This window comes from Lissotriton helveticus, chromosome 5_1 (genome assembly GCF_964261635.1).
Source record: "Lissotriton helveticus chromosome 5_1, aLisHel1.1, whole genome shotgun sequence".
Lineage (NCBI taxonomy): Eukaryota > Metazoa > Chordata > Amphibia > Caudata > Salamandridae > Lissotriton > Lissotriton helveticus.
In genome coordinates, this window is record NC_136065.1 from 1,509,238,747 (window position 1) to 1,509,252,452 (window position 13,706).

General features: G+C 45.9%; 1 pseudogene across 1 annotated transcript in view; it reads right to left on the reverse strand.

Moving 5' to 3' along the window:
• Positions 1–1,986: 1,986 nt before the first annotated feature.
• LOC144755513 (histone-lysine N-methyltransferase SMYD3 pseudogene) overlaps positions 1,987–13,706 on the reverse strand; it is a 42,478-nt pseudogene continuing 30,758 nt past the window's right edge. Inside the window, exon 3 of the transcript XR_013594916.1 lies at positions 1,987–8,345. The product of XR_013594916.1 is annotated as a histone-lysine N-methyltransferase SMYD3 pseudogene (transcript). The remainder of the gene's footprint in view (positions 8,346–13,706) is intronic.

The following is a 13,706-nucleotide window of genomic DNA, read 5'->3' on the forward strand; positions in this document are numbered from 1 at the left end:
CCATCCCATTCGGGGTAACAAATGCAAAAACAACAGTTGATGGACAGAATACAGAACAATGCCATACATTCACCCCAGTACAGAGATCTGGGCCTAAATCCATTGTTTTTTTGCACTCCACACCACCCCAGTTCAGACATGGCCATATGCAAATCAGCCGTGACCCTGTGCCTCATGGGAACAGTCCAGCCCGAATTGCCAAGCCGTGTCTTTCCTGGACTGGAATCCAGCATCCTAGGACCGGTTGCTGCCTATCAGCCATCTTCAGCCAGGATAGCTTGACTCCAGTGGTGTGGAGAGCATTGGACTCACGTCTGAGCATACCCATCCCACTCGGGGTGACAAATGCAAAAACAACAGTTGATGGACAGAATGCAGAACAATGTCATACATTCTTCCCAGTACAGAGATCTGGGCCTAAATCCATCGTTTTTTTGCACTCCACACCACCCCAGTACAGACATGGCCATATGCAAATCAGCCTTGACCCTGTGCCTCATGGGAACAGTCTAGCCCAAACTGCCAAGCCATGTCTTTCCTGGACCGGAATCAAGCATCCTAGGAACGGCTTCTGGCTATCAGCCGTCTTCAGCCATGATAGCTTGACTCCAGTGGTGTGGAGAGCATGGGACTCACGTCTGAGCATACCTATCCCACTCAGGGTGACAAATGCAAAAACAACAGTTGATGGACAGAATGCAGAACAATGTCATACTTTCACCCCAGTACAGAGATCTGGACCTAAATCCATCGTTTTTTTGCACTCCACACCACCCCAGTTCAGACATGGGCATATGCAAATCAGCCTTGACCCTGTGCCTCATGGGAACAGTCCAGCCCGAACTGCCAAGCACAGGGTCAAGGCTGATTTGCATTTGGCCATTTTGGAACTGGGGTGGTGTGGTGAGCAGAAAACGACGGATTTGGGCCCAGATCTCTGTACTGGGGTGAATGTATGACCTTGTTCTGCATTCTGTCCATCAACTGTTGTTTTTGCATTTGTCACCCCGAGTGGGACGGGTATGCTCAGACGTGAGTCCCGTGCTCTCCATGCCACTCGAGTCAAGCTATCCTAGCTGAAGACGGCTGATAGCCAGAAACCGGTCCTAGGATGCTTAATTCCGGTCCAGGGAAGACAAGGCTTGGCAGTTCGGGCTGGACTGTTCCCATGAGGCACAGGGTCAAGTCTAATTTGCATATGGCCATGTCTGAACTGGGGTGGTGTGGTGAGCAAAAAACTATGAATTTAGGCCCAGATCTCTGTACTGGGGTGAATGTATGACATTGTTCTGCATTCAGTCCAGCAACTGTTTTTGCATTTGTCACCCCGAGTGGGACGGGTATGCTCAGACGTGAGTCCCGTGCTCTCCACGCCACTGGATTCAAGCAATCCTGGCTGAAGACGGCTGATAGCCAGAAACCGGTCCTAGGATGCTTGATTCCGGTCCAGGGAAGACATAGCTTGGCAGTTTGGGCTGGACTGTTCCCATGAGGCACAGGGTCAAGGCTGATTTGTATATGGCCATGTCTGAACTGGGGTGGTGTGGTGAGCAAAAAACGATGGATTTAGGCCCAGATCCCTGTACTGGGGTGAATGAATTACATTGTTCTGCATTCTGTTCATCAACTGTTGTTTTTGCAAACAACACATCAGCACATATGAGGTGGGGTATGCATACCCTAAGTTAGGCTATGCAATGCATACTATGTTGTATACATAGGTTGAGGTGGCGTCTCAATTCTTTACTTAGAGCAAACTGTGCTTGTTTAATGCTCTATTTCAAAATTCTCGCTCTTGGTAGGGGGGTGGGAATACAATGACTAATAATTTGATTATGTATATGGTGCTCTGGAATGTTTTTTGTGTTGCTCTGATCTTATTCCAGTCTTGGGCTGGATGTTAAAAGATACAGAAAACAGTATTTTTGCAGTATTTTTGCTGAAGTTCATCCCCCTTATCGGGTATTAGTCATTGCATTCCTTTCATTTGTTTTTAAAATACCTTTATTGGCAAGCTGCAGGGAGAGTCAAAGAACAACTATCATTGAAGTAAATATCAAAAAGGTACACAATACAGAATATTAGACATAGTTGACAATGTTTTCAAAGTTTCATAAAGTACCTCTTCATCCCTCCCCCCTAAACTAACTATCCTTTCCACCCTACAGCCCTAACCGATTCCTTTCAATTGAAAATGTTAACGTGGCCTATCTGTATGACAAATATATGTATATTGACTGTTTCCAGCAAACCAATCATCATGACAAGCTCTGAGCTACCATAGTGCTGGACTCATCATAAGCAGCTTAAATACAGGTGTTGGACTTGGCCCTTTTTGGCATAATCACCCCTAAACATTTTGCCTTTTCTCTGACATAATATGGGTGGTTTTAGGCCTCTGGGCACGTTAGCACTGTGGTACAGTGTTAAGTGCATGCGCTCTCTGTGTTACATTTGTAAGGTTGGCCTGCCCTCCCATAGGAATGCATTGGGGATTCCTTGATCAGTGTGTGTCAGTGGTGATTCCTGTTATGAGAGGAGCAGTGTGGTCAAATCTGGTATGTATGAAATTGTGAGAATAAATGCTGTACAATGGTGTGCGCAGATTTATTGAGGTTATTTTAGAAATGAAACTTTTAGAAACAGGCATTTCTGTGTGCTATGTGTCTGCCTGACTGATATGAATTGCATATCTGGCTTGTGAGTGACAGGGGCTGAGAGGTGTGTGTGGCTCCAGGATGGGCAGGGTGAGTCAGCGCTGGGCTGAATAGGACATCTGTGCTGGGAGTAGTGGGAGGGGTAATCCCCTAACTCTAAATAAGATGGTGCCTGCCCTAGTGAATGCTGGCTCCGCCCCCTGTGGTGTGTCTGATCACCTAGCCCCCCCCTGACAAAGGGGAAGAGGAGCTTGAAAAACAAAGTGCTCCAAATCCCCCGTGAACCAGTTGCATCTGGTTCACCCCATGCCCTGCACTACAGAAAAAGAAAATGTTGGTATAAGCAGAGGGGCTGTGACCCCATGAAAGGGTGCAGTTCTTGTTCCTGAATCCTGCCGGGGCGTGCTGCTCCTGGGGCCCAGGGGGGCTGCCATGAGGGCTTGCCTCCCTGGGCCCTGCATTGCCCCCTTGATCCCTCAGGACTTGATGGGACCCATTTATTCTTCTTTTGGCAGTCCAGGACCTTCAGGACTTTGTGCAGCGTCTTGCGCTGAGCTGCCCGTGGAGGAGGGAATCCCCGGCGTAGGGATTCCCGTGCGTTGCTGATGAGATGGGAGCCCACCACGCATTTGGGTTGTTAATTGCCTATTTTTGTTGGAGAGCGGGTGCCCATCCCGCTCTCAAGCCATCTTAAATACGGGTGCCCAGCCCTCTTATGCCGCTATTTGGATTACGGGTGCCCACCCTGCTTCTGCATTATTTCATTTTTGGAGCTGCCGCTATCGAGCGCGGCGACCCGACGCCAGGCAAGGCTGCCTGGCGTTGGGCAGAGATGGCAGAGGAAGTCCCGCCCCCGGAAAAGCCGCATGGAGCCTCGCGGGCTCCCCTGCCAAGTCCTGTGTCCCTGGAGAGGGACTGGGTGAAGCTAGAGTGAGAAGGGGAGCCTCTTGGGTTCCTCCGGCCGACATTCCACGGATGCAAAGGAAGAGGAGCACAAGAGGAGGAGTTCCCAGCAGATTGGGTGACTGGGGCTCCTCCGTTGTCCATGAGGGGTTAGTGCCGATCGAGGCACAGGACCGGTGCTTAAGGCATCTGAGCGGACCTGCCGTTGCAGGCCGCTCCAACAAGGGGGACACATTGTTGTAGAGGGCGCAGAGGGGCTCGTGATCTCTTCAATTGGCCATATCCCCTGCTGCCCGCTTGCCAGAGGGTAGCTGCAATGTGGGGCATGTGTGGTTTCAAGAGCTTGTGTGGCTCCAACGTTGGGAATATTTGTTTCCAGAGCCCCAGTGAGGCCCAGAGGGCACAGTTGTGCCAGGGCCTATTTGCGTATTCACAGCTGCCCTGCCAGACAGAGGGAAGCTGCAACGTTCTGCATAGTTCTCCAGAGGGCACCGAGGTGCCCGTGTCTGCTCTTGGTGTACGCACACCTGCCCCGCTTCAAAGTGGGCAGCTGCAACGATTGGGCACATTGGTTTAGAGGGCACAGTGAGTGCCAGTGTCCACATTTGATTCACAGCTGTGCAGCACTTCGGGCCAGCTGCTACGTTTAGGCCACAGTTTGTTGCCCCAGCGCAATGGCGCACTTTGGATTCCGCTGAATTGGCAGCCGACCTGACTTTTGGACATAGGGTAATTGAGCCCCTTTGAAAAGGCCAGTTGGCCAGGGGGACTGTGAGGATTGTAGGGCGCCAGGCCCTAATGTGATTTATGTGGTGCTAGGAAATGTGATTCATGTATTTATGCCTCTAAATGTGATTTTATGATTTGGAGGTTTTGCATACTGTGTTTATGTTTTAGTTATTCTCTACTGTGATTCATGCCCCTAATGTGAGTTATACTTAGGAGGTTATGGTCTAATATGTTTAGGCTCATGAGGTTGGCACAGAATATATTTCATGCCTAATGTGATGCAGTGCATAATATGGTTTGTGTTACAGGATGATGCTGAGTACAGTGTTTGCCAGGAATTACTGTCTGTGTCCTATATTTCTTATATGTTCTACATTTACTAAAGTTCACTTTGTGATGGTTCCGACAGTGGTCCAAGGGGCCCTGTCATGTGTATATAATCCCCTGTAAATATTGCCCAGTGCCAGTTGGCACAGTGTATATTGTGTGATTACTACTCTAATGTGTTTTATGATAATACAAAGACTATTTGTTATATATAACCTTGTGCGGAGTTCCTTTTGTGGTGTTTCTAGTATGTTGTTGCTGTGTGTGTGTGTTGCGCAAAAGCTTTATACATTGCCTCCGGTATAAGCCTGACTGCTCATGCCAAGCTACCATGGGTTTGAGCAGGGGTTATCTTTGGCGTGTAACTCCCTTTCCCTGACTAGAGCGGTGGTCTCTGCCTGGCTTTGGCGCAAGCCTTATCCAACCAGAGATCCCATTTCTAACAACAGGTAGTCTTCAATACAGGAAAAACCACTGACATGTTACAAATGTGGTGAGGTAGTCAGGGAAGGTGTGTGTTATCTTTAATAAAACGTGGAACATGCTCAGCCCCCGAAACCCAGTCATGGGCTATGGAGAAATTATTACATAAGCCTACCCTCTCCTCCCTTCGTAAATGGATGCTTTCGGATGACAGCCAGGGAGTGATCGCTGCTCCCCAGGACTGAACAGTTAGCGATAATTATTGTATTGTAATGTGGTGCATTGCCAATAGAAAAGTCAAGTTGGTGATTTTTCCTTGAAGCCCTGTCTGAATAAGAGTGAGGGGAAAGTCCTAATATAAGCATCTCTAAAGAACTGGTCAGATGAAGTCCTGTGACTTGGTACAGTACTGCGATGACTCCATCCCAGTAAGCTCTTAGCACAACGCATGACCACTACATATGTGGAAGGTCAGCATCAGAGGAATGACAACGGGGCAAACTAGGGAGGACCCTGGATATTTCTTAGAATGACAACGGGTGAGGTAGGCCCTATCCAGAATATTGAATTGAGTATATACTAAGCATGAGTTGCGAGAGACCGTATGGAGGTAGGATTAGACACCGCGCCATTCTGAATCGTGTAGTGGGCAGCCTATATCATGCTCCCATTTCTCCCAAAGGGAAGTGCTGACCTGATCCCAGTGTTGGGGGTGAGCTTTATGCAACTAGCAAACTAAATGTGGGCTACCTCCTAACATGTAGAGTGCCATTATAACCACATTTGTAGGGGGCTCTGTGTCTCTGGTCAGGATTATTTTTCTTAATACTTGTTTGAGTTAAGCATAAGCGAGAAAGTTGCTAGGGGGGATTGTGTAGTCTGTGTGGAGCACAATAATATTCAAGAGGTAGGTTTAATAGTGACTTACTATGATTTGTTATTTTGTGAAACAACCTATTAGTACATAGGTCAATTCACTAACAGATGCATCAAGCATCCATTTTGCGATTCCTTATTAGCGAAAAATAAGGAATCGCTAATAAGGAATAGCAAAATGGAATGCATCAAGCAATCACTACAAAAATAGCGAATCCTTAGAATTCCTTTATTGCGAGTCGCAATTAATGAATACCTCCCAGAGGCCCATAGGAATGAATGGGAAGACAATCTCAATTTGCGAATCGCTATTAGCGATTCGCAAATTGAGATTGCGAGTTCAAGGGTGCAGGGGTGTCCAAAGGACACCCTGTTGCACCCCTGATTTAGATCTGTGCACATATGTTGCGCACACACATGTGTGTGCGCAACATGAAACTTTGAAATATGCACAAAAGTGCATTTTTCAAGGTTTTTGCAAATTACCATGAAGTTGTACTTTCTGGTAATTTGCGTGCCCTAATAGCTAATTCGCTATTTTTGAAACTTTCATGCATTGCATTTAAGGAATCTCAATTTGAGATTCCTTAAATGCAAACAATCGCAATTTAGCGAATTCTCTATTTGCGATTTTTGCATTTGGGATGATGCATCCCAAATGCAAAAATACCGGTCGCAAAGGGGCAGATTCTCAGAATCTGCCCCTTTGCGACCGGTTTTTAGCTTGATGCATCTGGCCCTATATACCACACTGGTCGCAAAAATACTGGTTGCCAATTGCGACCAGTTCTTTCCGTCCAGTGTTCAGTACATATGCCTGTTTTTTTTTAGTAAACTGCCTTTAAATGGATGGCAGATATTTTTTTAAGTTAAGTTCTAAAGTGAGAATTTGGTTTGAGAATTAAGGGAAAACAATCAGATTGCATTGCTCAATATGCCTTTTTGTGTCACATCTGTTTTTCTGTATATAACATCAACGTTGATTCTGTTCTCACTCTCTGGTTCAGTCCTATGACTGGAAACATTCTAGCGTCCCCATCAGCTCCTGTGTTTGTCTGTGATCTTGTCCATAAACTACTTTCATAATATCAAGAGCCTCTCTTAAATTATCCAGGCCTTTACGTTTGCTTCCAACAATGCACTGCATCCTACCCACTTTTCGCAAAAGAAATGCCCTCATAAGACTAAACCCTGAACAATACAGTCTATAGGGTCCCAGTATCCTGAGGCCATATTGCAAACACTCCCGGGCCATTTCAAGAAACATACAGGCATCCATGGCAGCAACTAGAATTTTAAGTTGGTAGATGTTTTCATCTGGAAGATGGCCAATGTTCTTTTTTAACTGGACCTTGCACAGGGCAAGGATCTGAGGCCATTTTTCCTGTGCTTGCAACTCCTTCACTCTGCATAGCACGTCTTTGGTCTCCTCTGAAGCTTTCTTGTCACCTGATAACATTTGGTCATCTTTGTCATGCATCTGACAGCGTCGACAGTCACACTCAAAGCAATATTTGCGCTTCAGTTGACGCTGGCGTTCAGCAGTGGTCATCAGCGGGTCAATGTAAGTCAGGGTGAGCTCCTCTCCGGCCTGAATCTCTTGAATTGTACGTAGGTGTAGTTGTCTTCCCTTGAAAACTGAGACACAGTTGGGCTCACAGCTGTGATTTAGCAGAGACATGGCCAGATACAAGCCATCAGCAACATTCTCCGAAGTGTCATTGATAATCATAAACTGGTTACAGAAGGCTTTGGCAAAGTATTCTGGAAGGTTCAAGTCAGTTGTCAACTGGGAGAGATCTGGGATTTCCGGTCTCAAATACAAATGTAGCATTGCTGCAAAGCACTCAAATGTAATTTTCCTTTCCTCGTTCTGTTTGTTGAAATTTGACACAAGGTCAGACACAGAATAGAGGTCTTCAGACAGGAAAGGTTTCTTTTGATGTAATTTTAAAATGATCTTCCCAACAACTCTCACTGGGAGAGCTTCCATTTCAGACTCAACACTCTTCAGACATTTGCATTCTATCTTGTGTTCTGGCCAGGCCTGTGCCTGACAACTCTTGCCACAGTATTTGGCAAACTTACATCTGGAGCATTGAAGGAGATGGGGTGATTCGCAGAGGCAGAACTCACAGACTTTACCCCAGCCATGCACATTGACCGTGTAGGCAAAAGGCTCCTCAATGTACAGCAAATCTCCTGGTGACAGCCTTGAAGTAGCACGAAGACCATTGCCTTTGCCAGGGCTGTTGAACTTCTCAAACTTGAGCTCTAGAGCAGCCATAATGGGAACCCCAAAAAAGGAACACACAGTCAAAGAGGCAGAGTGGATTAAGTCTTCAATATTTAGCACATCACCACTTTTTTTCAATTTTAGTGTTCAGTCTTGACTTTGAATTCTGGATTGCGCCATGTTGAGAATTTAAACTGCATGGGGGAAACAGATTGGAAAAATATAAGTTGTCTTTGGAGATAATTCTCAAGTTATAGCAAAGCGCTTTACTGTTTATTACAGATACAAAGACCTATAAAAAGTACAAAGATGTATAAATATATACACTGACTAGAGAAATTTGCAGAAATGTTAACTATTTCCGGCATATCAGTTGTGATTTAAATAATGTTTTTCGAGAGATATTGGGTAAAGTTTGAACTGTTGAGTTTACACCCCTATTCAGAGGTTCAGGACGGATTGGGTCGTCCACCATACATCTTCATTGTTCACCTTTTCTTTCCCAGCTTGATTCCACATCTGCCCATATTATTTCCTAACCCCTTATAACTTCACCTTTATAGTCTTTCGTATTGACCTCAATGTTTGTCTTCACCTTTATCCGTCACCTTTATCCGTGTGTTCCATCATGCTCTAGCTTCACCCTTAACACTTTGTCCAAGATGCATTTCTGTTTCAGAATAAAGTCTCAATTTTCAACTGTTTGTTCTTATTGTTCAAAATAAACAGATGAATAAACAGCAAACACACACAGATAAATTAAATAGTATGGACGAAGAATATACAAAAATAGGCACTTGTGCTGGGATATTGCTACATAAACACAGCAAGTTATAGACACCAGCACACCAACAACTTTGACAAAGAGTCTGGTTGTGGTGGGTGCAACAAACAAAGTGAATATCTTTAACTGTGGTTTTAATCACTTGCAATCTCTGTTGACAGCCCCAATTGGCAGCTTGAAGTATAAGTTAAAAGTGACAAAAATGCTGAGGTTTGAACTGTGTACACTACCCAGACAAATGTAAAGGATATGATGTTCTGCTCCCAACCAAGCATCGCATCACCCTGCTTGAAATGCCGTAGGAATGAGCCGACCATCATTGAAATGATGCAGGCATAACTACACACCTTAGTGCCTGTTGTGATCAGTCCAACAATTTACACTTGTACATCATTATCCCCCCCAAAAACAGAAAACCTTCTTTTTCAGTAGCAATGAAAAATGAATTCTCAAAACAACCATATAATTGTGGAAATGCCTAAACGATTCTTAAGCTAAAGATGCTTCTACAGTTTTAATGAGAGGAAGGAGGTGACTAGATGGTCTTAAATGTTAGAAGGACATTTGAGAGTGATCAACTGTTACAGAGAAAGGACATAATAGGCTCTTGCTGTCCTTCTTCACCTACAGCCAAGTATGGTGTCCTCAATTCAGGAGTAGGTTGCACGTGGCCAGTTTGCTTTTGGTTCTTCATACCAGATTCCAACTAAAACTACTCATTAATTTTAAACCCTTCCTTCCTGACTAAGACCTTTAGATTGCTGTCAAGGCATTTACTCTTTAGGTAGCAGCCCATTTGTTCTCCATTACAAGTTGGAGTGCATCACACGCCTGTTTTTGCATCCCTCAACTGGATTCTATTTGAAATGTGACATGTTATTAAGCTTACAGACTCAGATTTTAAAAAGACATTGGTATTAAAGGATTTGATATTCTCTTCCAAAGCCCATTAGAAGGGTCTCATTAGTCAAGGGAGATTGAAAGCAACACTCCCTAAGCAATCCTACTCTTTCCTCTGAACTCCACAATTCAGCTAGCACCCTTCCACATATTGCTCATAATTGGGCATTTGACATGCTTCCTACTTCTTTATTGCTCGATCTTCTCTATAGCCTCCTTCATTACACCCACAGCATATCTAGGTGCAAGACTTCGAGAGCTATGGGCAAGGCTTACTAAACTCAATTTTAGTTCTAACAGGCCGTTCAGAGATCAAGTTGGACCATACACCAAGTGGCTCAACTGCAATCCACTATAAGGAAAAATTAAGCCCATCATTTTCAGGACGACCGAGGATATCCTTGCAAATGCAACACTGGAGCCTGAGGTGTGCTCGTAGCCATTATTACTAATTATATTGAGGCTTGTCAGTTGCCATATTGTGACAGCATTGTGGCCTCAAACAAGCCACACAAGAGTGGTGAAAAGAAAAGATTTAATACTGTGGGGGCATCTACGTTGCCTTGTGTTGACGCAAGTCACAAGCTACTGTGAAGCCAAAAACACCAGAAGGATTTTATGTCAAATGGACCCCAACATGCTTCAAATTACAAACAAGATGTGGGTAGCATCAATTTAACTTTCATTATCTTAGCCACGCAAACTGATGTTATCAAAAGGGGATTTATGGTGGTAATGGTAAACACAAAAGAAACCTATAATTCCTGATTGCACTGTATGCAGTCAACATTGGCTGGATAAAGTGAGTTACAAGGAATTGTTAAATTTGCTGATGGGTAACTATTAAAACTATTAGATTTAGAGATTTATAATAGATTGTAAAGGATGTGTGCTTAAAACACAGAGGTGTTAAAATGTAGTAGAGAGAGTACAAAATATGTGTGCTATAAGAATTTCTTTTAATCACTGCAATTAATCCATATTTAGCAAAACCTACTTCCTGAGGGTTTGGAATTTTCACAGTATCTGCATCCACAAGTCGCATGCCCTTATCGATAAGATACAGACTTACAGTTCTTTGAAAAACAAAGTCACTTATGCCCCCTATATGTCCAATGGCGCTTTTTAACTTTTCCTCAGTTCAATAGGACAACTACCTTGGTCCAATTAAAAAAGTTACTGAATATGTAGAAACTAAATTACACACACTTACGGTTAGAACAGAATATTAGAGTCTGAAGATAATGAAAAAATATAACAGAAGTAAAGTTAGAGAACTTTTAGTCTGCAGATTAGCACATATGGTCAATATGCTGATATATTCGAGGCATACAAGTAATCAATTAGCTCTCACGTACATATACAAGCATAACACTTGCTCAGTCACAAATGTTACCAGTTACTGTACAATAAGGAAACACAGACGTGTTGAGCCAGTTAGATTAGAGTAATGGTCTAAGCTTTCTTATGTACGTAAAGTCTCTGAACAAGATGTTTTGAAACTTCCTTGACATTCCATTTTGTTCTTATTTTTATAATTATAATTCACAGCGACTTTCGTGGCCGCGCCCCACTAACGGAACCTGCAGCAGATTCTCCGGACGTGTGTCAGACAAGGCACGGTGAGCGAGGGGCGGTCAGGAGTTGGTCGGCGATCGTGTGGGTGAGGCAGGCTGTTTCGTCGTTAGGGGACTGTCGGCGCTGTGGCGTACTGACCAGGACTCGGGCGGCAGGTGGCAGGCTTACCGGTAAGTCGGCAAAAAGCGGCATGCGGGAGAGTGTGTGCCGAGAGGTGTGTGGCCGTCTCTGCCGTCTCCGCTGCAGCCACCGCCGTTAGCGGTCGCTGGTTGTGGGCGGGGCGGGCGCTGGACGCTGGGCGCTTGGCCGGGCAGGTTCGTTCGGACCGACATAGTTCAGCCTCCCTGGCCCTCTGAAACGCATGCTGCCGCCGCACGGGGGCTGCTCTTCTTGCGCTGCCTGGGCTGCCTCCCGGGTCAGCCGTGTCAGCCTCACATCTCAGTGCCCCCATAGGAAGGAAGCCCCGTTGTGCCTTGCCTTGCCCCCTTCAGTCGGCGGCCACTTTATGTACTGTCTCTCCTGGCCAGCTTAGTCTACCGTCCGTGCGGTGCTCTCGGCTGCCCTTCCAAGCTCTGGGGCTGCTCCCCCCGCCACCCTCCCCCCCCACCCGAGTTTGGCAAACACCAGCCAGGCTCCGCTGTTGCCCGTACCTTAACTGTGACCGGCTGGTTGGTGTGTCTATCTGTGCTTGACCCCATTGGGGGGAGCACAAGAGGAGAGGTCCTGACCCCCAGTCCAGTCTAGCTTGGTCTGGGCTCAGTGGAGCGGTTTCCTGTAGGCAAACAGCAGTGGTCGGAGATAAGGTACAGTGCGGGGGGGGTGCCTGAACCCAGCTCGCCTCGTTCTAGCCAACGACGAGACAGAGCTCAAAAAAGTGCCAACAAAAGAGCCAAAAAAGCGTTAAAACTGCACCCCCTCTAGCTAACTCCTAATTGGCACCCCCCGGTCGACAGTGCAGTAAGCCATCGGCACGACACCAGTTAACTAGTTTCCAACGCCAGAATCGCCTAAGCGTCTAGCTTCCAGACCCCGGATACGTAAGAGCCTGCAGACCCATTAGATCCATTAGAGATCTAATACACCACTACCTTGTCAGATCTTCAATCTGCAACCAGCTCCGGCGGAGTCTCCCCAGCCGCTTCAGTTACAACTCTCACTACAGTACAGAATTGGTTCTAATAAACCTCTAAGCAATGAGATCTGGGAAAATAAGAAAGACTTCAACGGCACCTAAACGGCGGAAATCAAAACAGCTGGGTCTAAAAGATGAGCCCCATCAGGGTAACCACAAGTCCGTCTTGGCCCGTCAGGAAACAGCGACAGCGACTAAAGCCTTGCCAGATGGTGGCTGCAACCTCAGCCTTAACAGCAAGAGTATGGACACGCCAACTGGCTTAAAACCCTCGAATCTACTGGACTATTTCAAATAAATTCCATCAGCGACCAATGTATTCTTAAAACCCCAGTCCCAGGAGTTAATCAATCCCGTACCCTCGGATCAGCTCGCCGAGATAAGTACGCATTCCCTGCAGCCGCATTCTCCCCTACAGCGGCCAATGAGAAGCAAAGAGTTAGCGCAACCACCGGGAGTTTACATCTTTGGAGCAACAACGAACGACCTATCCCCGGTCTGGCAGGGGAGCCCAGATCCCAAACAAACCCTAACTATTCATCATTCAGAGCCGCTACCTGGACAACAATGCTCACGCACAGGAGAGATCAACCAAGGAGTACCCCCGCTGCAATCCCCTCCGGGGAGCTTACAACACCCTCCAGGCCTTCTGACAAATCACACTCAGAAACCAGAACTAACAATAACCTCTACTCAACAAGACCTAGATGTGACAAAAGAATCCACAATGATTTCCCATCGTCAACTAACCCTAGCACAAATACATGCGCAAAACTCATTCGCGCATAACAATATTCTACAACTGTCCCAATCATCTCCAAGTATAAGCACATCAAAGGAGCATTTTGTTGCGTCGAGTCCTCGGCATACAGCTCTTTTATCACCGGCATCCTTGTCGATCCCCCCACAAAAATCACCCAAAAACCCTGATCCAAACGATCAACTTTTAGCTGACCTCTCATTCTTCTTTAAAAACCAACCCCACGCCAAACCCGAAGCCCAACCAAGAAGAGTCTACAGCTATAGGGGTTTGGCCGCAACTTCTTCAGACGATTCAACAAATAGTCAAAGCGCTCAACTTCCATTCGGACAAACTGGATATGCAGGTCGATCTTCTGAATACTCTGGCATTATTCACGGCGGGGATCGACAGCAAACTTG